This window comes from Hemiscyllium ocellatum, chromosome 3 (assembly GCF_020745735.1).
Source record: "Hemiscyllium ocellatum isolate sHemOce1 chromosome 3, sHemOce1.pat.X.cur, whole genome shotgun sequence".
NCBI classification, from domain to species: Eukaryota; Metazoa; Chordata; class Chondrichthyes; order Orectolobiformes; family Hemiscylliidae; genus Hemiscyllium; species Hemiscyllium ocellatum.
In genome coordinates, this window is record NC_083403.1 from 39,721,092 (window position 1) to 39,733,529 (window position 12,438).

A 12,438-nucleotide genomic window follows, 5' to 3' on the forward strand; every position below is an offset into this window, starting at 1 on the left:
GTTCCATCTGCTCCAAAGAAACGTCATGCAGGTTTGAAAGGGATCCTGTTGGAAATGATGTTGGTTGCACACAAGGTGTCTGCCTTTCCATGCTCAGTGTTTAACCATTGAGTTCAAATGACGGCCTTTGTTAAACAGTTTTCATTGTAACCTCAAAGCTTTTGAACAGATTGATTAGGAAAATCAAAACAAAACACTCGATTGTTTGGATGGTTATTGGCAAAAAGCAAGTCCTGTGAAGTGTTACCACATTTGCTGTTCTGAAAGGTTGTTTGGAATCTGGCATAAAACCTCATAAAGCTAATTAATAAATGGAGTAATCAAATTTGGGTTATAAAACTCATATATCTAGCAGTTATCCTTTAGGCATAATGTTCATTATGCCAGGAAGGCAAAACTAAGTTTTTGTTTACAAATTGAGAAATTTAAGCCAAAACCACAATTAAAAATTCAATAAGGGCATACAGTGCATTTCAATTATTTTAAGGATTCATATTCACAAAAGGAAGCCAAATACACAAAGTTGCAAGAATCCAAGCGTTCCTGTCCAGTGGCCAAAGATACGAATGGTAGGAAAAGTAACTACAAGCTTCACAAAAGAAGTGGATTTTAAGGAGGGTCTGAAAGGAGAGTGAGAAGATGGTATGCAAAGTTTCTAAGAGACCATTTCAGAACTGAAACAGTGGAAGGTCTCATCACCAACGGTGGGTCAAAAAGTGTGAGGCTGCACAAGAGCCTGAGTTAGAAAAAACAGATTTATTGAGGATTGTAGAACCAGAGGAAATAGCAGAGAGCAAGGGCTCTGAGTCAGAGTTGTACAGCACGGAAACAGACACTTCGGTCCAACTTGGTCTTGCCAATCAGATATCCTAAATTAATCTAAACCCATTTGCCAGCATTTGGCCCATATCCCTGTAACTTTTTCCTACTCATATACATATCCAGATACCTTTTAAATGTTGTAATTGTACCAGCCTCCAACGCTTCGTCTGGCATTTCATTCTGTACAAGCACAAGCCCCTGCGTGAAGAAGTTACCCCTTAAATCTTCTTAAATCTTTCCTCTTTGCCCTCTAGTTTTGGACTCCCCCACTCTAGAAAAAAAGATAAGACCATAAGACCATAAGACATAGAAGTGGAAGTAAGGCCATTCAGCCCATCGAGTCCACTCCGCCATTCAATCATGGCTGATGGGCATTTCAACTCCACTTACCCACATTCTCCCCGTAGCCCTTAATTCCTTGTGACATCAAGAATTTATCAATCTCTGCCTTGAAGACATTTAGCGTCCCGGCCTCCACTGCACTCTGCGGCAATGAATTCCAGAGGCCCACCACTCTCTGGCTGAAGAAATGTCTCCGCATTTCTGTTCTGAATTTACCCCCTCTAATTCTAAGGCTGTGCCCACGGGTCCTAGTCTCCTCACCTAACGGAAACAATTTCCTAGCGTCCACCCTTTCCAAGCCATGTATTATCTTGTAAGTTTCTATGAGATCTCCCCTTAATCTTCTAAACGCCAATGAATACAATCCCAGGATCCTCAGCCGTTCCTCGTATGTTAGACCTACCATTTCAGGGATCATCCGTGTGAATCTCCACTGGACACGCTCAGTATGTCCTTCCTGAGGTGTGGAGACCAAAACTGGACACAGTACTCCAAATGGGGCTTAACCAGAGCTTTATAAAGTCTCAGTAGCACAACGGTGCTTTTATATTCCAACCCTCTTGAGATAAATGACAACATTGCATTCGCTTTCTTAATCATGGACTCAACCTGCATGTTTACCTTTAGAGAATCCTCGACTAGCACTCCCAGATCCTTTTGTACTTTGGCTTTATGAATTTTCTCACCGTTTAGAAAGTAGTCCATGCTTATATTCTTTTTTCCAAAGTGCAAGACCTTGCATTTGCTCACATTGAATTCCATCAGCCATTTCCTGGACTACTCTCCCAAACTGTCTAGATCCTTCTGCAGCCTCCCCACTTCCTCAGTACTACCTGCCTGTCCACCTAACTTCGTATCATCGGCAAAATTTGCTAGAATGCCCCCAGTCCCTTCATCCAGATCATTAATATATAACGTGAACAGCTGCGGCCCCAACACTGAACCCTGAGGGACACCGCTTGTCACTGGCTGCCATTCCGAAAAAGAACCTTTTATCCCAACTCTCTGCCTTCTGTCAGACAGCCAATCCTCACTCCATACCAGTAGCTCACCTTGAACACCATGCTCAGCAGCCTCCCGTGTGGCACCTTATCAAAGGCCTTTTGGAAGTCTAGATAGACCACATCCACTGGGTTTCCCTGGTCTAACCTACTTGTCACCTCTTCAAAGAATTCCAACAGGTTTGTCAGGCACGACGTCCCCTTACTAAATCCATGTTGACTTGTTCTAATCTGACCCTGCTCTTCCAAGAATTTAGAAACCTCATCCTTAATGATGGATTCTAGAATTTTACCAACAACCGAGGTTAGGCTAATTGGCCTATAATTTTCCATCTTTTGTCTTGATCCTTTCTTGAACAAGGGGGTTACAACAGCGATCTTCCAATCATCTGGGACTTTCCCTGACTCCAGTGACTTTTGAAAGATCTCAACCAATGCCTCCACTATTTCCTCAGCCACCTCCCTCAGAACTCTAGGATGTAGCCCATCGGGGCCAGGAGATTTATCAATTTTAAGACCTTTTAGCTTTTCTAGCACTTTCTCTTTTGTAATGGAAACCATACTCAACTCAGCCCCCTGACTCCCTTTACTTGTTGGGATATTACTCATGTCTTCCACTGTGAAGACTGATGCAAAGTACTTATTAAGTTCTCCAGCTATTTCCTTATCTCACATCACTAGGCTTCCAGCATCAGTTTGAAGTGGCCCAATGTCTACTTTTGCCTGTCGTTTGTTTCTTATACATAGAAAGAAACATTTACTATCATTTCTAATATTACTGGCTAGCCTACCTTCATATTTGATCCTCTCCTTTCTTATTACTCTCTTTGTTATCCTCTGTTTGTTTTTGTAGCCTTCCCAATTTTCTGATTTCCCAGTGCTCTTGGCCACTTTATGTCTCTTTTTTTTAAAATACACTTCCTGACTTTCTTTGTCAGCCATGGCTGTCTAATCCCTCCCTGGATAATCTTTCTTTTCTTGGGGATGAACCTCTGTACAGTGTCCTCCATTATACCCACAAACTCCTGCCATTTTTGCTCTACTGTCTTTCCCGCTAGCCTCTGCTTCCAGTCTATTTTCGTCAGTTCCTCTCTCATGCCCTCATAATTACCTTTATTTAACTGTAAAACCATTACATCTGATTTTGCCTTCTCTCTTTCAAACTGCAGACTGAACTCTACCATATTATGATCGCTGTTTCCTAAGTGTTCCCTTACTTTAAATTTTTTTATCAAGTCTGGTTCATTACATACCATTAGGTCCAGAATAGCCTGCTCTCTTGTGGGCTCCATGACAAGCTGTTCCAAAAAGCCATCCTGTAAGCATTCCATGAATTCCCTTTCTTTGGATCCACTGGCAACATTATTTACCCAGTCCACCTGCATATTGAAGTCTCCCATGATCACTGTGACCTCGTCTTTCTGACATGCCTTCTCTATTTCCCAGTACATGTTGCACCCCTGGTCCTAACCACTGTTAGGAGGTCTGTACACAACTCCAATTATGTTTTTTTTGCCTTTGTGGTTCCTCAATTCCACCCACACAGACTCCACATCATCCGACGCTATGTCATTCAGTGCCATAGATTTAATTTTGTTCTTAACTAACAAGGCAACCCCAATCTTGGCTATTCACCCTGTCCATGCCCTTCATGATTTTATTAACCTCTACAAGGCCACTCCTCAGCCTCCAAAGCTCCAGAGAAAGAAGCCTCAGTCCAGGAGGAGGAGGAGAGGAAAAGAATAACAACCATGTCAAACCTAGATCTGAGTATCACTTTGAAGATGATGTTGGGACGTGGTTTGGAAACCAACCATTTGTCCTTCATCGGACTGAGGAGAACTATATTCAGGCCGGGCGAAGAATTTCTAGATTTTTGGAAACTGAAGTTCACAGGAACAGTGAAGCACAATTTCCAGTGAGGGTGTCAAATAAGAGAAATCTGCGGACCGTATGTAGAGATGAGAATCAAGGTAAGCTGAGAATGTTTTGAATGGGAAGTAGTCATCTCAACATTTGAGCTTGAAGCTGGGGTGGGGGGAGCTAGATGTAGCTAAATTGCAAAATCTATGGTATGGGGTTACACAGATACAACAGTTGATGGACTCCTGGTAACTTGTTTGTTATTGCAAACATGAAAGCCTGCTGGAACTCTCTGTTTTTAACTTTTGTTTTAACTAGCTTCTCAGAGGACATTCAAGGCATCTTCTCAATCTACAAGCCATGAAGGGATTAAAATGTGAAGATGAAAAGTTTAAATTCAATGGACCAGGAATTCATCATTTAACCTGGAAATGGGTGATTGTTGATTGGGAGTTGGTCATAGCCTTTATTTTTTTATTCCTCCAAAGGGATGAGGGCATCTTTGGCTAGGCCAGCATTTATTGCCCTTCCCTAATTGCCCAGAGGACAGTTAAGAGTCAACCACATTACTGTAGGTCTAGAGTCACATGTTGGCCAGATCAGGTGAAGAATGGGTGATTTCCTTGCCTGGAGGACATCAGTGAACCAGTTTGTTTTTTTTCCCTGACAGTCGACAATGGCTTCATGGTCATCATTAGACTCTTAATTCCAGAGATTATTGAATTCAAATTCCATCATCTGCTATGGTGGGATTCAAATCTGGGTCCCCAGAACATTGTATAGTCTCTGGATTAACAGTTCAGCATTAATACCACTAGATCATTGCCTGCTCTATGTGTGAGTACAGAAGGAGGCCATTCAGCTCATTGAATTCATGTTGGTTCCCTGTAGTGCAACCCAATCAGTTCTATTCGCCCACTCTAACTTTTTCTGAAGTCTGTAGTTTCCATAGAATCAGTTACTATATGCTAATTGTTAGACTCCATCACTGATGATATCAGGTCCACATGGAACTGAGAACAGAATGTGGAAGATTCTAGAAATGTCCTGTGTTAAGTTTCTTTTCTACCAAGTATGCATAATTAATAAAGCTTGTTACTGTTTACTCTAAGATTCTTACTTTTGATAAGAGTACAAATACATCAATTCTGATATTACGACATTGCCCTAAACGGTTATCTTCTGGTGTGGGAAGTTGTTTGCTATAGTCGTTTTGAAGGAAAGCAATGAGAGTGACAAACTTGGTGGGAAGCTAGATAGGCTGGAGAGAATGAAGATTTGAACTGAGGGCTGATGTGAGTGAAACAATCTGAAATGATCAGAGGAAGAGCAGGTGTCCTGTTCTCAACAACTTTTTGGCTCTCCATGGAAAGACTCCCAGTGTTATGTTCAAGGGTACAACCCCATGTGCAAGTCAGATTCATCCTAGAGTTCTCATTGACTCTGAACTTTAATTTGGTCTTTTACTATTCTCTACTTAAATATGGGATATATTTATCCGGGATAGTGATTAGTTGTTGTGGTTCTGTTCGCCGAGCTGGGAGTTTTTCTTGCAAACGTTTCGTCCCCTTTCTGGGTGACATCTTCAGTGCTTGGGAGCCTCCTGAGAAGCGCTTCTGTGCTGATTCCTCCGGCATTTATACTGGTTTGAATCTGCCGCTTCCGGTTGTCAGTAGCTGTCCGCTGCAGTGGCAGATTCAAACAAGTATAAATGCCGGAGGAATCAGCACAGAAGCGCTTCTCAGGAGGCTCCCAAGCACTGAAGATGTCACCTAGAAAGGGGACGAAACGTTTGCAAGAAAATCTCCCAGCTTGGCGAACAGAACCACAACAACGAGCACCCGAGCTACAAATCTTCTCACAAACTTTGATAGTAATTAATGGTGCCCACCAATCAGTAGAATATATGAATGGAACGGCACTGGGAAACAGATCATTAGGCAGCACAGAAACTAAACCTCGGGTAGGTTGGCATAACAGGAACAGTTCTGAAGTAACTCAGCAGAGAATGTATTATTGGCAGAGAAATAAAAAAAACACTACTCATATGACACCAGGCCAGGTCTGTTGTAGCACAGTGACAATGTCTCTAACTCTAAGCCAGAAAGTCTAGATTTGAGGCCCAGTTGCCCAAAGGTGTGTTTTATTTTCATTTGATTTATCTAGTCACGTGTTCCTAACTACAATGAAAAACTTTGTTTGCAAGCAGTACAGGCGGATCATAGCAAGCAAAGACATTCAGATTATAGAGTGCTTACACAGAGTGAGGCAGACAGGTTACATTGAACAGGAGGTGTGCAGACAAGATCAACGTTTACAAGATCAATGTTATTTGAAGTTAGAGAGTCCATTCATCAGCCTAATAACGGCAGGGAAGAAGCTGTTCTTGAACCTGTTGGTGCATGTGTTCAAGCTTCTGTATTTTCTGCCTGATGGAAGAGGTTGTAGGTGAGCATTCCACGGTAGGATGGTCTTTAATGATATTGGCAGGCTTTTTGTGGTAACGAAAAGTATAAGTGGAATCCGTGGGCTGTGAGCAGTAGAGGGCTGTGAACACATCCTCGGGGTCTCTGGTGTCCTGTGTTATTGTGGAGGAGGTGCTGTTGTCTACCTTCACTTGTCTTTGGGTCAGGAAACTGAGGATCCAGTTGCAGAGGGCGGAGCTGAGACTGAAGTCTTGGAGCTTTGAGATCAGTCTGGAGGGGATAATGGTGTTGAAGACAGAGCTGTAGTCGATGAGCAGGAGTCTGACATAGATGACCTTGTTATCTAACTGTTCCAGGGATGAGTGCAGTGCTAGGGAAATGCTGTCTGCTGTGGACCTATTACATTGGTAGGCAAATTGCAGGGGATTGAGGCAGGCTGGGAGACTAGAGTTGAGGTGGATCATGACCAGCCCCTCAAAGCACTTCATGATTGTGGAGGTCAGAGCCACTGGGCAGTAGTCATTAAGGCATGTTGCATGTACTTTCCTAGTTACTGGGATGATGGTGGTCTTCTTGAAGCAGGTGAAGACTTAGGCTTGGAGGAGTGAGAGGTTGTAGATGTCAGTGAATATCTCTGCCAGCTGGTCCGCACAAGGCCTAAGTGCATGACTGGGGATTCCATCCAGGCATATCGCTTTCTTTGGGTTGACTCCCAGGAAGGCTAATCTGCCATCTGCAGCAGTGATGGAGGGAACAGGCCAGTCTGGAACAGGTGACACCACGCAGCTGGCATTCTGCTCAAACTGAGCATAGAAAGCATTGAGTGCATCAGGGAGGGATGTGTCTTTCTGCTATCTCGCTGTTCTTCATTTTGTATCCCGTTATGTTGTTTAGGCCTTGCTACAGATGGCGGGAGTCTGTATGATTGGTTTAGGCCTCTAACTTGGTCTGGTACTGCCTCTTGGCATCTCTGATGGCTTTGCGGAAGTCATATCTGGATTTTCTTTATAGGTCTGGATTATCTAACTTGAATGACGAATATCTGGTCTTCAGTAGGGAGACCTTCCATTCATTGCTCATTTTAATTCTCCTTCCCACTCTCTTCCCTTCCCCTTGGCCTCCTCCATTGCCACAATGAACCAAACTGCAAATTGGAGGAACAACACCTCAGCTTCCACCTGGGCAGCCTACAGCCCGGAGGACTCAACATGAATTCTCCAATTTCAAATAACTTCCCTTCCCAGCCACTCCCTTCCACTCCTCCCTGCCACCAACCGGATTCATTCCTCCCATTGACCAACCAAGTCCTACCCTCTACCGGTCTTCACCCGTTCCCCACTTCACCATCCTGCCCCACCACCTGCTTTATCTGTGCTCACCTTACACCCATCCCCAGTCCTGAAAAAGGGTTACATCCAAAACGTTGACTTCTCCACCTCCTGATGCTGCCTGGCATATTGTGTTCTTTCAGCCTTCTGCCTGTCTACTCAGTACCTTGAGCCTGCTCCACCTTTTAGCAAGATCAGGGCTGACTTGATTGCCCCACATTCCCAACAACTCCCAGGAATCTTCCATCTCCTTCCTTATCAAAATCTATCAACCTCTGGCAGAAAAATATTCAAAGGTTTGGTTTCCACTCTCTTTTGAGGAAATGTTCCAAAGAAGGACAATTAAACTGGTGCTATCAGGAAGATCCATTAGAGACGAAAGACGGAATTTGGCTCAGAATTAATACTCTTGACCTGAACCCAAACCACAGCAAACTATCTCTGAAGTACAGGTGCAGCATATATAGTTCAGTTAGACACATCTTCAAATTGTGATATAAACTGTGTGATTTAAAAACATATTGGTTTTGGTTTTTGAGTTAGTAACTTATGGTTTTTCTGTATGTTTAAATTAAATAATAAATTTGTAAGCATTTCAGTAGCCATGGTGACTTCTTTTAAAACAGTTTGTGAGACCTGACTTTAGTGTGAATGAGTGTATGTTCATGGATCATTTTGTTTACCTTAGATTACTTTGCAACCCAGCAAGGCAAATAATAGGGAATAAAGATTTGTTAGAGACTTCTAAAACATTTTTTAAGCTTCAAGTAAAAACCCATAGCTTAGAGTGGAAGATATTTGGTTTCAGTTTTACTTTGAGTGGACCAGTTCCTGTGAAGTTCATAGAATAACTGTGTAGACCAGTGTTCCTGAGAAGGAAAGATATATCATGAACTATATCTATGGCCTTTTTTTGATATTACACAAAGTATTTCTTTTCAATTTATGAAGGAACATTTTGGGATAAATTAGATTCTACTCCTACTGTTCAAAAATCTGTGAATTTTTAGTACAAGTGGATACTTTGGTTTATTTAATTTTATCATATATTTCTTTTGTTAATAAAATTCTGTTTATTGCAGTGTTGTGTGGTTATGTTTGAGTGAGAAACACCCTTTTTAAAACCATGCAAATCAAACTATGATCTATCAAGAAGGTTTCTGTTTGAGATCTGACCTATTCATAATAACATTGATAGGGATCATAATAAGTTTAATAGCCAGAATGTTGTCAGAGTTCGTTATTTTTGTGCTCAGTCACTTAACTGCTGTTTGATATCACATGGAGTGAACAGAATTGGTCAGATAATGGCATCAGTTATAGTTAGGAGCTCGAGAGGAGGCTGAATAAAAACATCATCTCAGTGCTGTAGGTGGACGATGCATGTCTTGTTTCTTAAACGTGGTCATGCTCAGCATGAGCATGTGGATGTTTATGGAGACTCCTCATTCTCTTTGTCACCTGGCTGTCCACTATCACTTAGGACTAGATGTGCTGAGAGTACAGAGCTTTCCTTAATCTGCAGTTTAGCATGCAGCTGTCTTTGTGCAGTTGTCTTACACATTTCAAAATGTGTATAGTCCTTTAGTATCATTGGCCAGAGTTAGTTTCCAAGCTTTAATGATAATCAATGAATGAGGGAACTGCTCGACTGTCAGGTTACAGGTTGAGCGAGGATTTAATTTTGTTGATAACCCCAGCCCTAGTGATTGCCCAGTTTTATACGGCTTATTTATCCTGTATTTAAAATGTTTTGATGTCTCTGATATGAAATATCACATAACACCTTTTAAGTATTAAGCCATTGATGTTGCCAATGATTGGCATGTAATTATCACCCACAGTCCTGTTAGGATAACCTCAAAAGCTCTGAGTTGCTTTTTAGCTCACCAGTTTTTAATGATTTTTAAAATATTCTCAACTTCCTTTGGGAATTAAGGAGCTAAGAGGAAAAAAAATAGCCATGGTAGATGAAAGAAATGAGACTGCTGGATGTTCTTATATATGATAATTTGGCAATGATAGGAATTTGAATAGCTTTTTTTTCCCCAGTCAATGATTAATCTGACCAGACTTGAGCATTAATTGTACTTGACGATATGTATCTATATTTAAATCCAATTTGTCATTGATTGGAATTAAATTTAGGATGATGTGGAGGTGCAGGTGTTGGACTACAGTGGGCAAAGTTAAAAATCACTTAACACCAAGTTTATTTGAAAATACTTGGTGTTTCCAAGTCCAACAAGTTTATTTAAAAATACAAGCTTTCCGAGATCCAAGATGGCGGCGACTCAGCAAGTCTGAGTTTATAGTGCTCTTCCCAAGACTTGGGCAAAGTGGGCCACAGGCAGGAACCCCTCCCCCACCCTCTCCATCTGCAGCAGAGGCGTCCGCAGCCGCCCCAGGGGACGTATCTACAGTGGTGAGCCTCACGGAAATAATCTCTAAACTCGATGCGAAGATTGATGCCTTCATTGAAGAGTCCCGAAGCCGATGGAATTCACTCTCTGCCGCACTACAAAAGCACGGCTGAGACATCGAAGAAATTGAGCGCCGAGTCGGAGGGCCGGAGCTAAAGGCTGTGACCTCCGAGACTATAGCAGAATCGGCCGTGGATTGGGTCTGGACTCTCGAACAGCAAGTCCGGACCTTAGAGAATCGATTCTCGAGGTCGTCGAAAAAATATTCGTTTGCTGGGCCTTCCCGAACGAGAAGAAGAAGGCCAGCTTACAATGTTCCACGAGCAGTGGCTTTCACAGCTGTTAAATCTGGAGGCTGGATCATGCCAAGTAAGGGTGGAATGGGCCTACCGGGTTGCAGTGCATGGGCCTGGCTTGAACCAGTGCCCTCGCCCGGTCCTGTTCCGGTTGCAGAGCTACAAGGAGAGGCAGATGCTCTTGGAAGCTTCCAGAAATCTTGGGAAGGATCCCCAAGCCATGATTTATAAAGGATCCAAGATTATGTTATTTCAGGACTTTTCCCCAGCTTTGGTCAGAAAGAGGAAGGTGTTTGACGAAGCGAAGGAGCGTTTAAGGGACTTAACCATTCAATACTCCTTGCGCTACCCAGCTACGCTACGCTTCAGCCATGCGGGGTCAATGTATAACTTCGGATCACTGGAGAAGGCCAAGGAACTTTTGGACTCTCTTGGATAAATTATAAGAGTTAATTGATGTTGTTTTGCCCTCCCCCCCCACCCCAGTTTACCCTCTTTCTTTTTCCTTTATTACCTTACTGTTTAATATTATCTCTGGGGGAGTGGGAAGAGGGGTTTATTTATTTATTCTTTACTTAGCGATTTTCTCCCCCCTTTTTTAAATGTATATATAGGCCGGGGGTCTAGTTATGTAGATAGGGGCAAGGTGGTTACCTTATTTTATCTCTGTCCTTAGGAGCGGAGTTGTTTTCCCCTGTTATTTTGCATTACTATATTTAATTATTATTTGCTGAGACTATAATTTTATAGTCATATATGTTCATATATGGTATTAACATTACCAAATATATCCAGGTGTTGGTGTGGGTGAGGGGGAGGGTGGGGGATAGGGTACTCACTGTTAATTCTAGTTCAGTAGTATATTCAAATTTTCTTTATCCTATCGTGGGGTGCCTGGGTCAAGGGTGGAGCACTGGTTGGGAGAGGTTATGATGGGTTTTGGAAAGGGAGTGATGCCCCCTGGGAATAAGGGAGAAGATCTTCATTTAAATATGTTTTTTTTTACTTAGAAATAGTTTTTTATTATATTGATCTGAGTTTATTAAAGAGCCTTTATTTTTGTGAATTTTATGTGCTCTCTGCTTGAGATGTTTTGGATAGGGTTTCTTCTCCCGGGGAGTCTCGAACTTGCCCAGTGATTATGGGTGATCAGTCAATTAAATGGTGCACCTGGAATATCACGGGGAGTAACTCACCAATCAAAAGGAAGAAAATATTATCAAGGATCGATATAGCTCTCCTATAGTAGACACATTTATTGGATAAAGAACACCTGAAGTTACAACCAGGAAGAGAATATTTTCCATTCTCTCTTTCTGTGCAAGGAAATACATTTTGGTAAACTGGATGGCTGAGGGCCCTCATGGACTTTCCAGTTGGCACAGAATAATTATGGAATATACTCCCCCGACTTCCTTACAAATATGGTGCACCAAAAAAACACAAATTACTCCATAAAATATGGCAGCCCTTCTTGAATTACACAAATACAGATATCTCGATCATCTTAACAAGGGCATTTATTTAATTGAGAGAGTGAACCTGGCTGGTCTGGGGCCCGTTAGGAGAGGAATCCCGCACCAATATGGGTTTTGTTGTGATCTGATGTTAACACATTCCGAGCATGTATATCACTACTCAATTTCTGTGTTATCCATTGCTTTTTTTTCTCTTGAATAATGTAAGAGTTTTAATCATACATTCTGGTTAGTTATAGTTAGATGAATAGTTAGTTGAGTTTTGTTTTTTTTCCTCTCGGTATTTTTTTTCTGTTTGATAGATTTTGGTTATTATTTATTTAAGATTTAATTGTATATCAATGTTTATACTTGGTATTTTTTAGTTTTCTTGTGTAAACATGTAAAAACATGTTAAATTTTCAATAAAAATATCTATATGAAAAAGAAAATACAAACTTTCAGAGCGCTGCTCCTTCA

At 41.8% G+C, this 12,438-nt stretch overlaps 1 protein-coding gene across 2 annotated transcripts in view; it reads left to right on the forward strand.

The window, feature by feature from the left end:
* LOC132837017 (melanocortin-2 receptor accessory protein 2-like) overlaps positions 1–12,438 on the forward strand; it is a 32,092-nt gene that overhangs the window by 1,129 nt on the left and 18,525 nt on the right. The window lies entirely within an intron of this gene.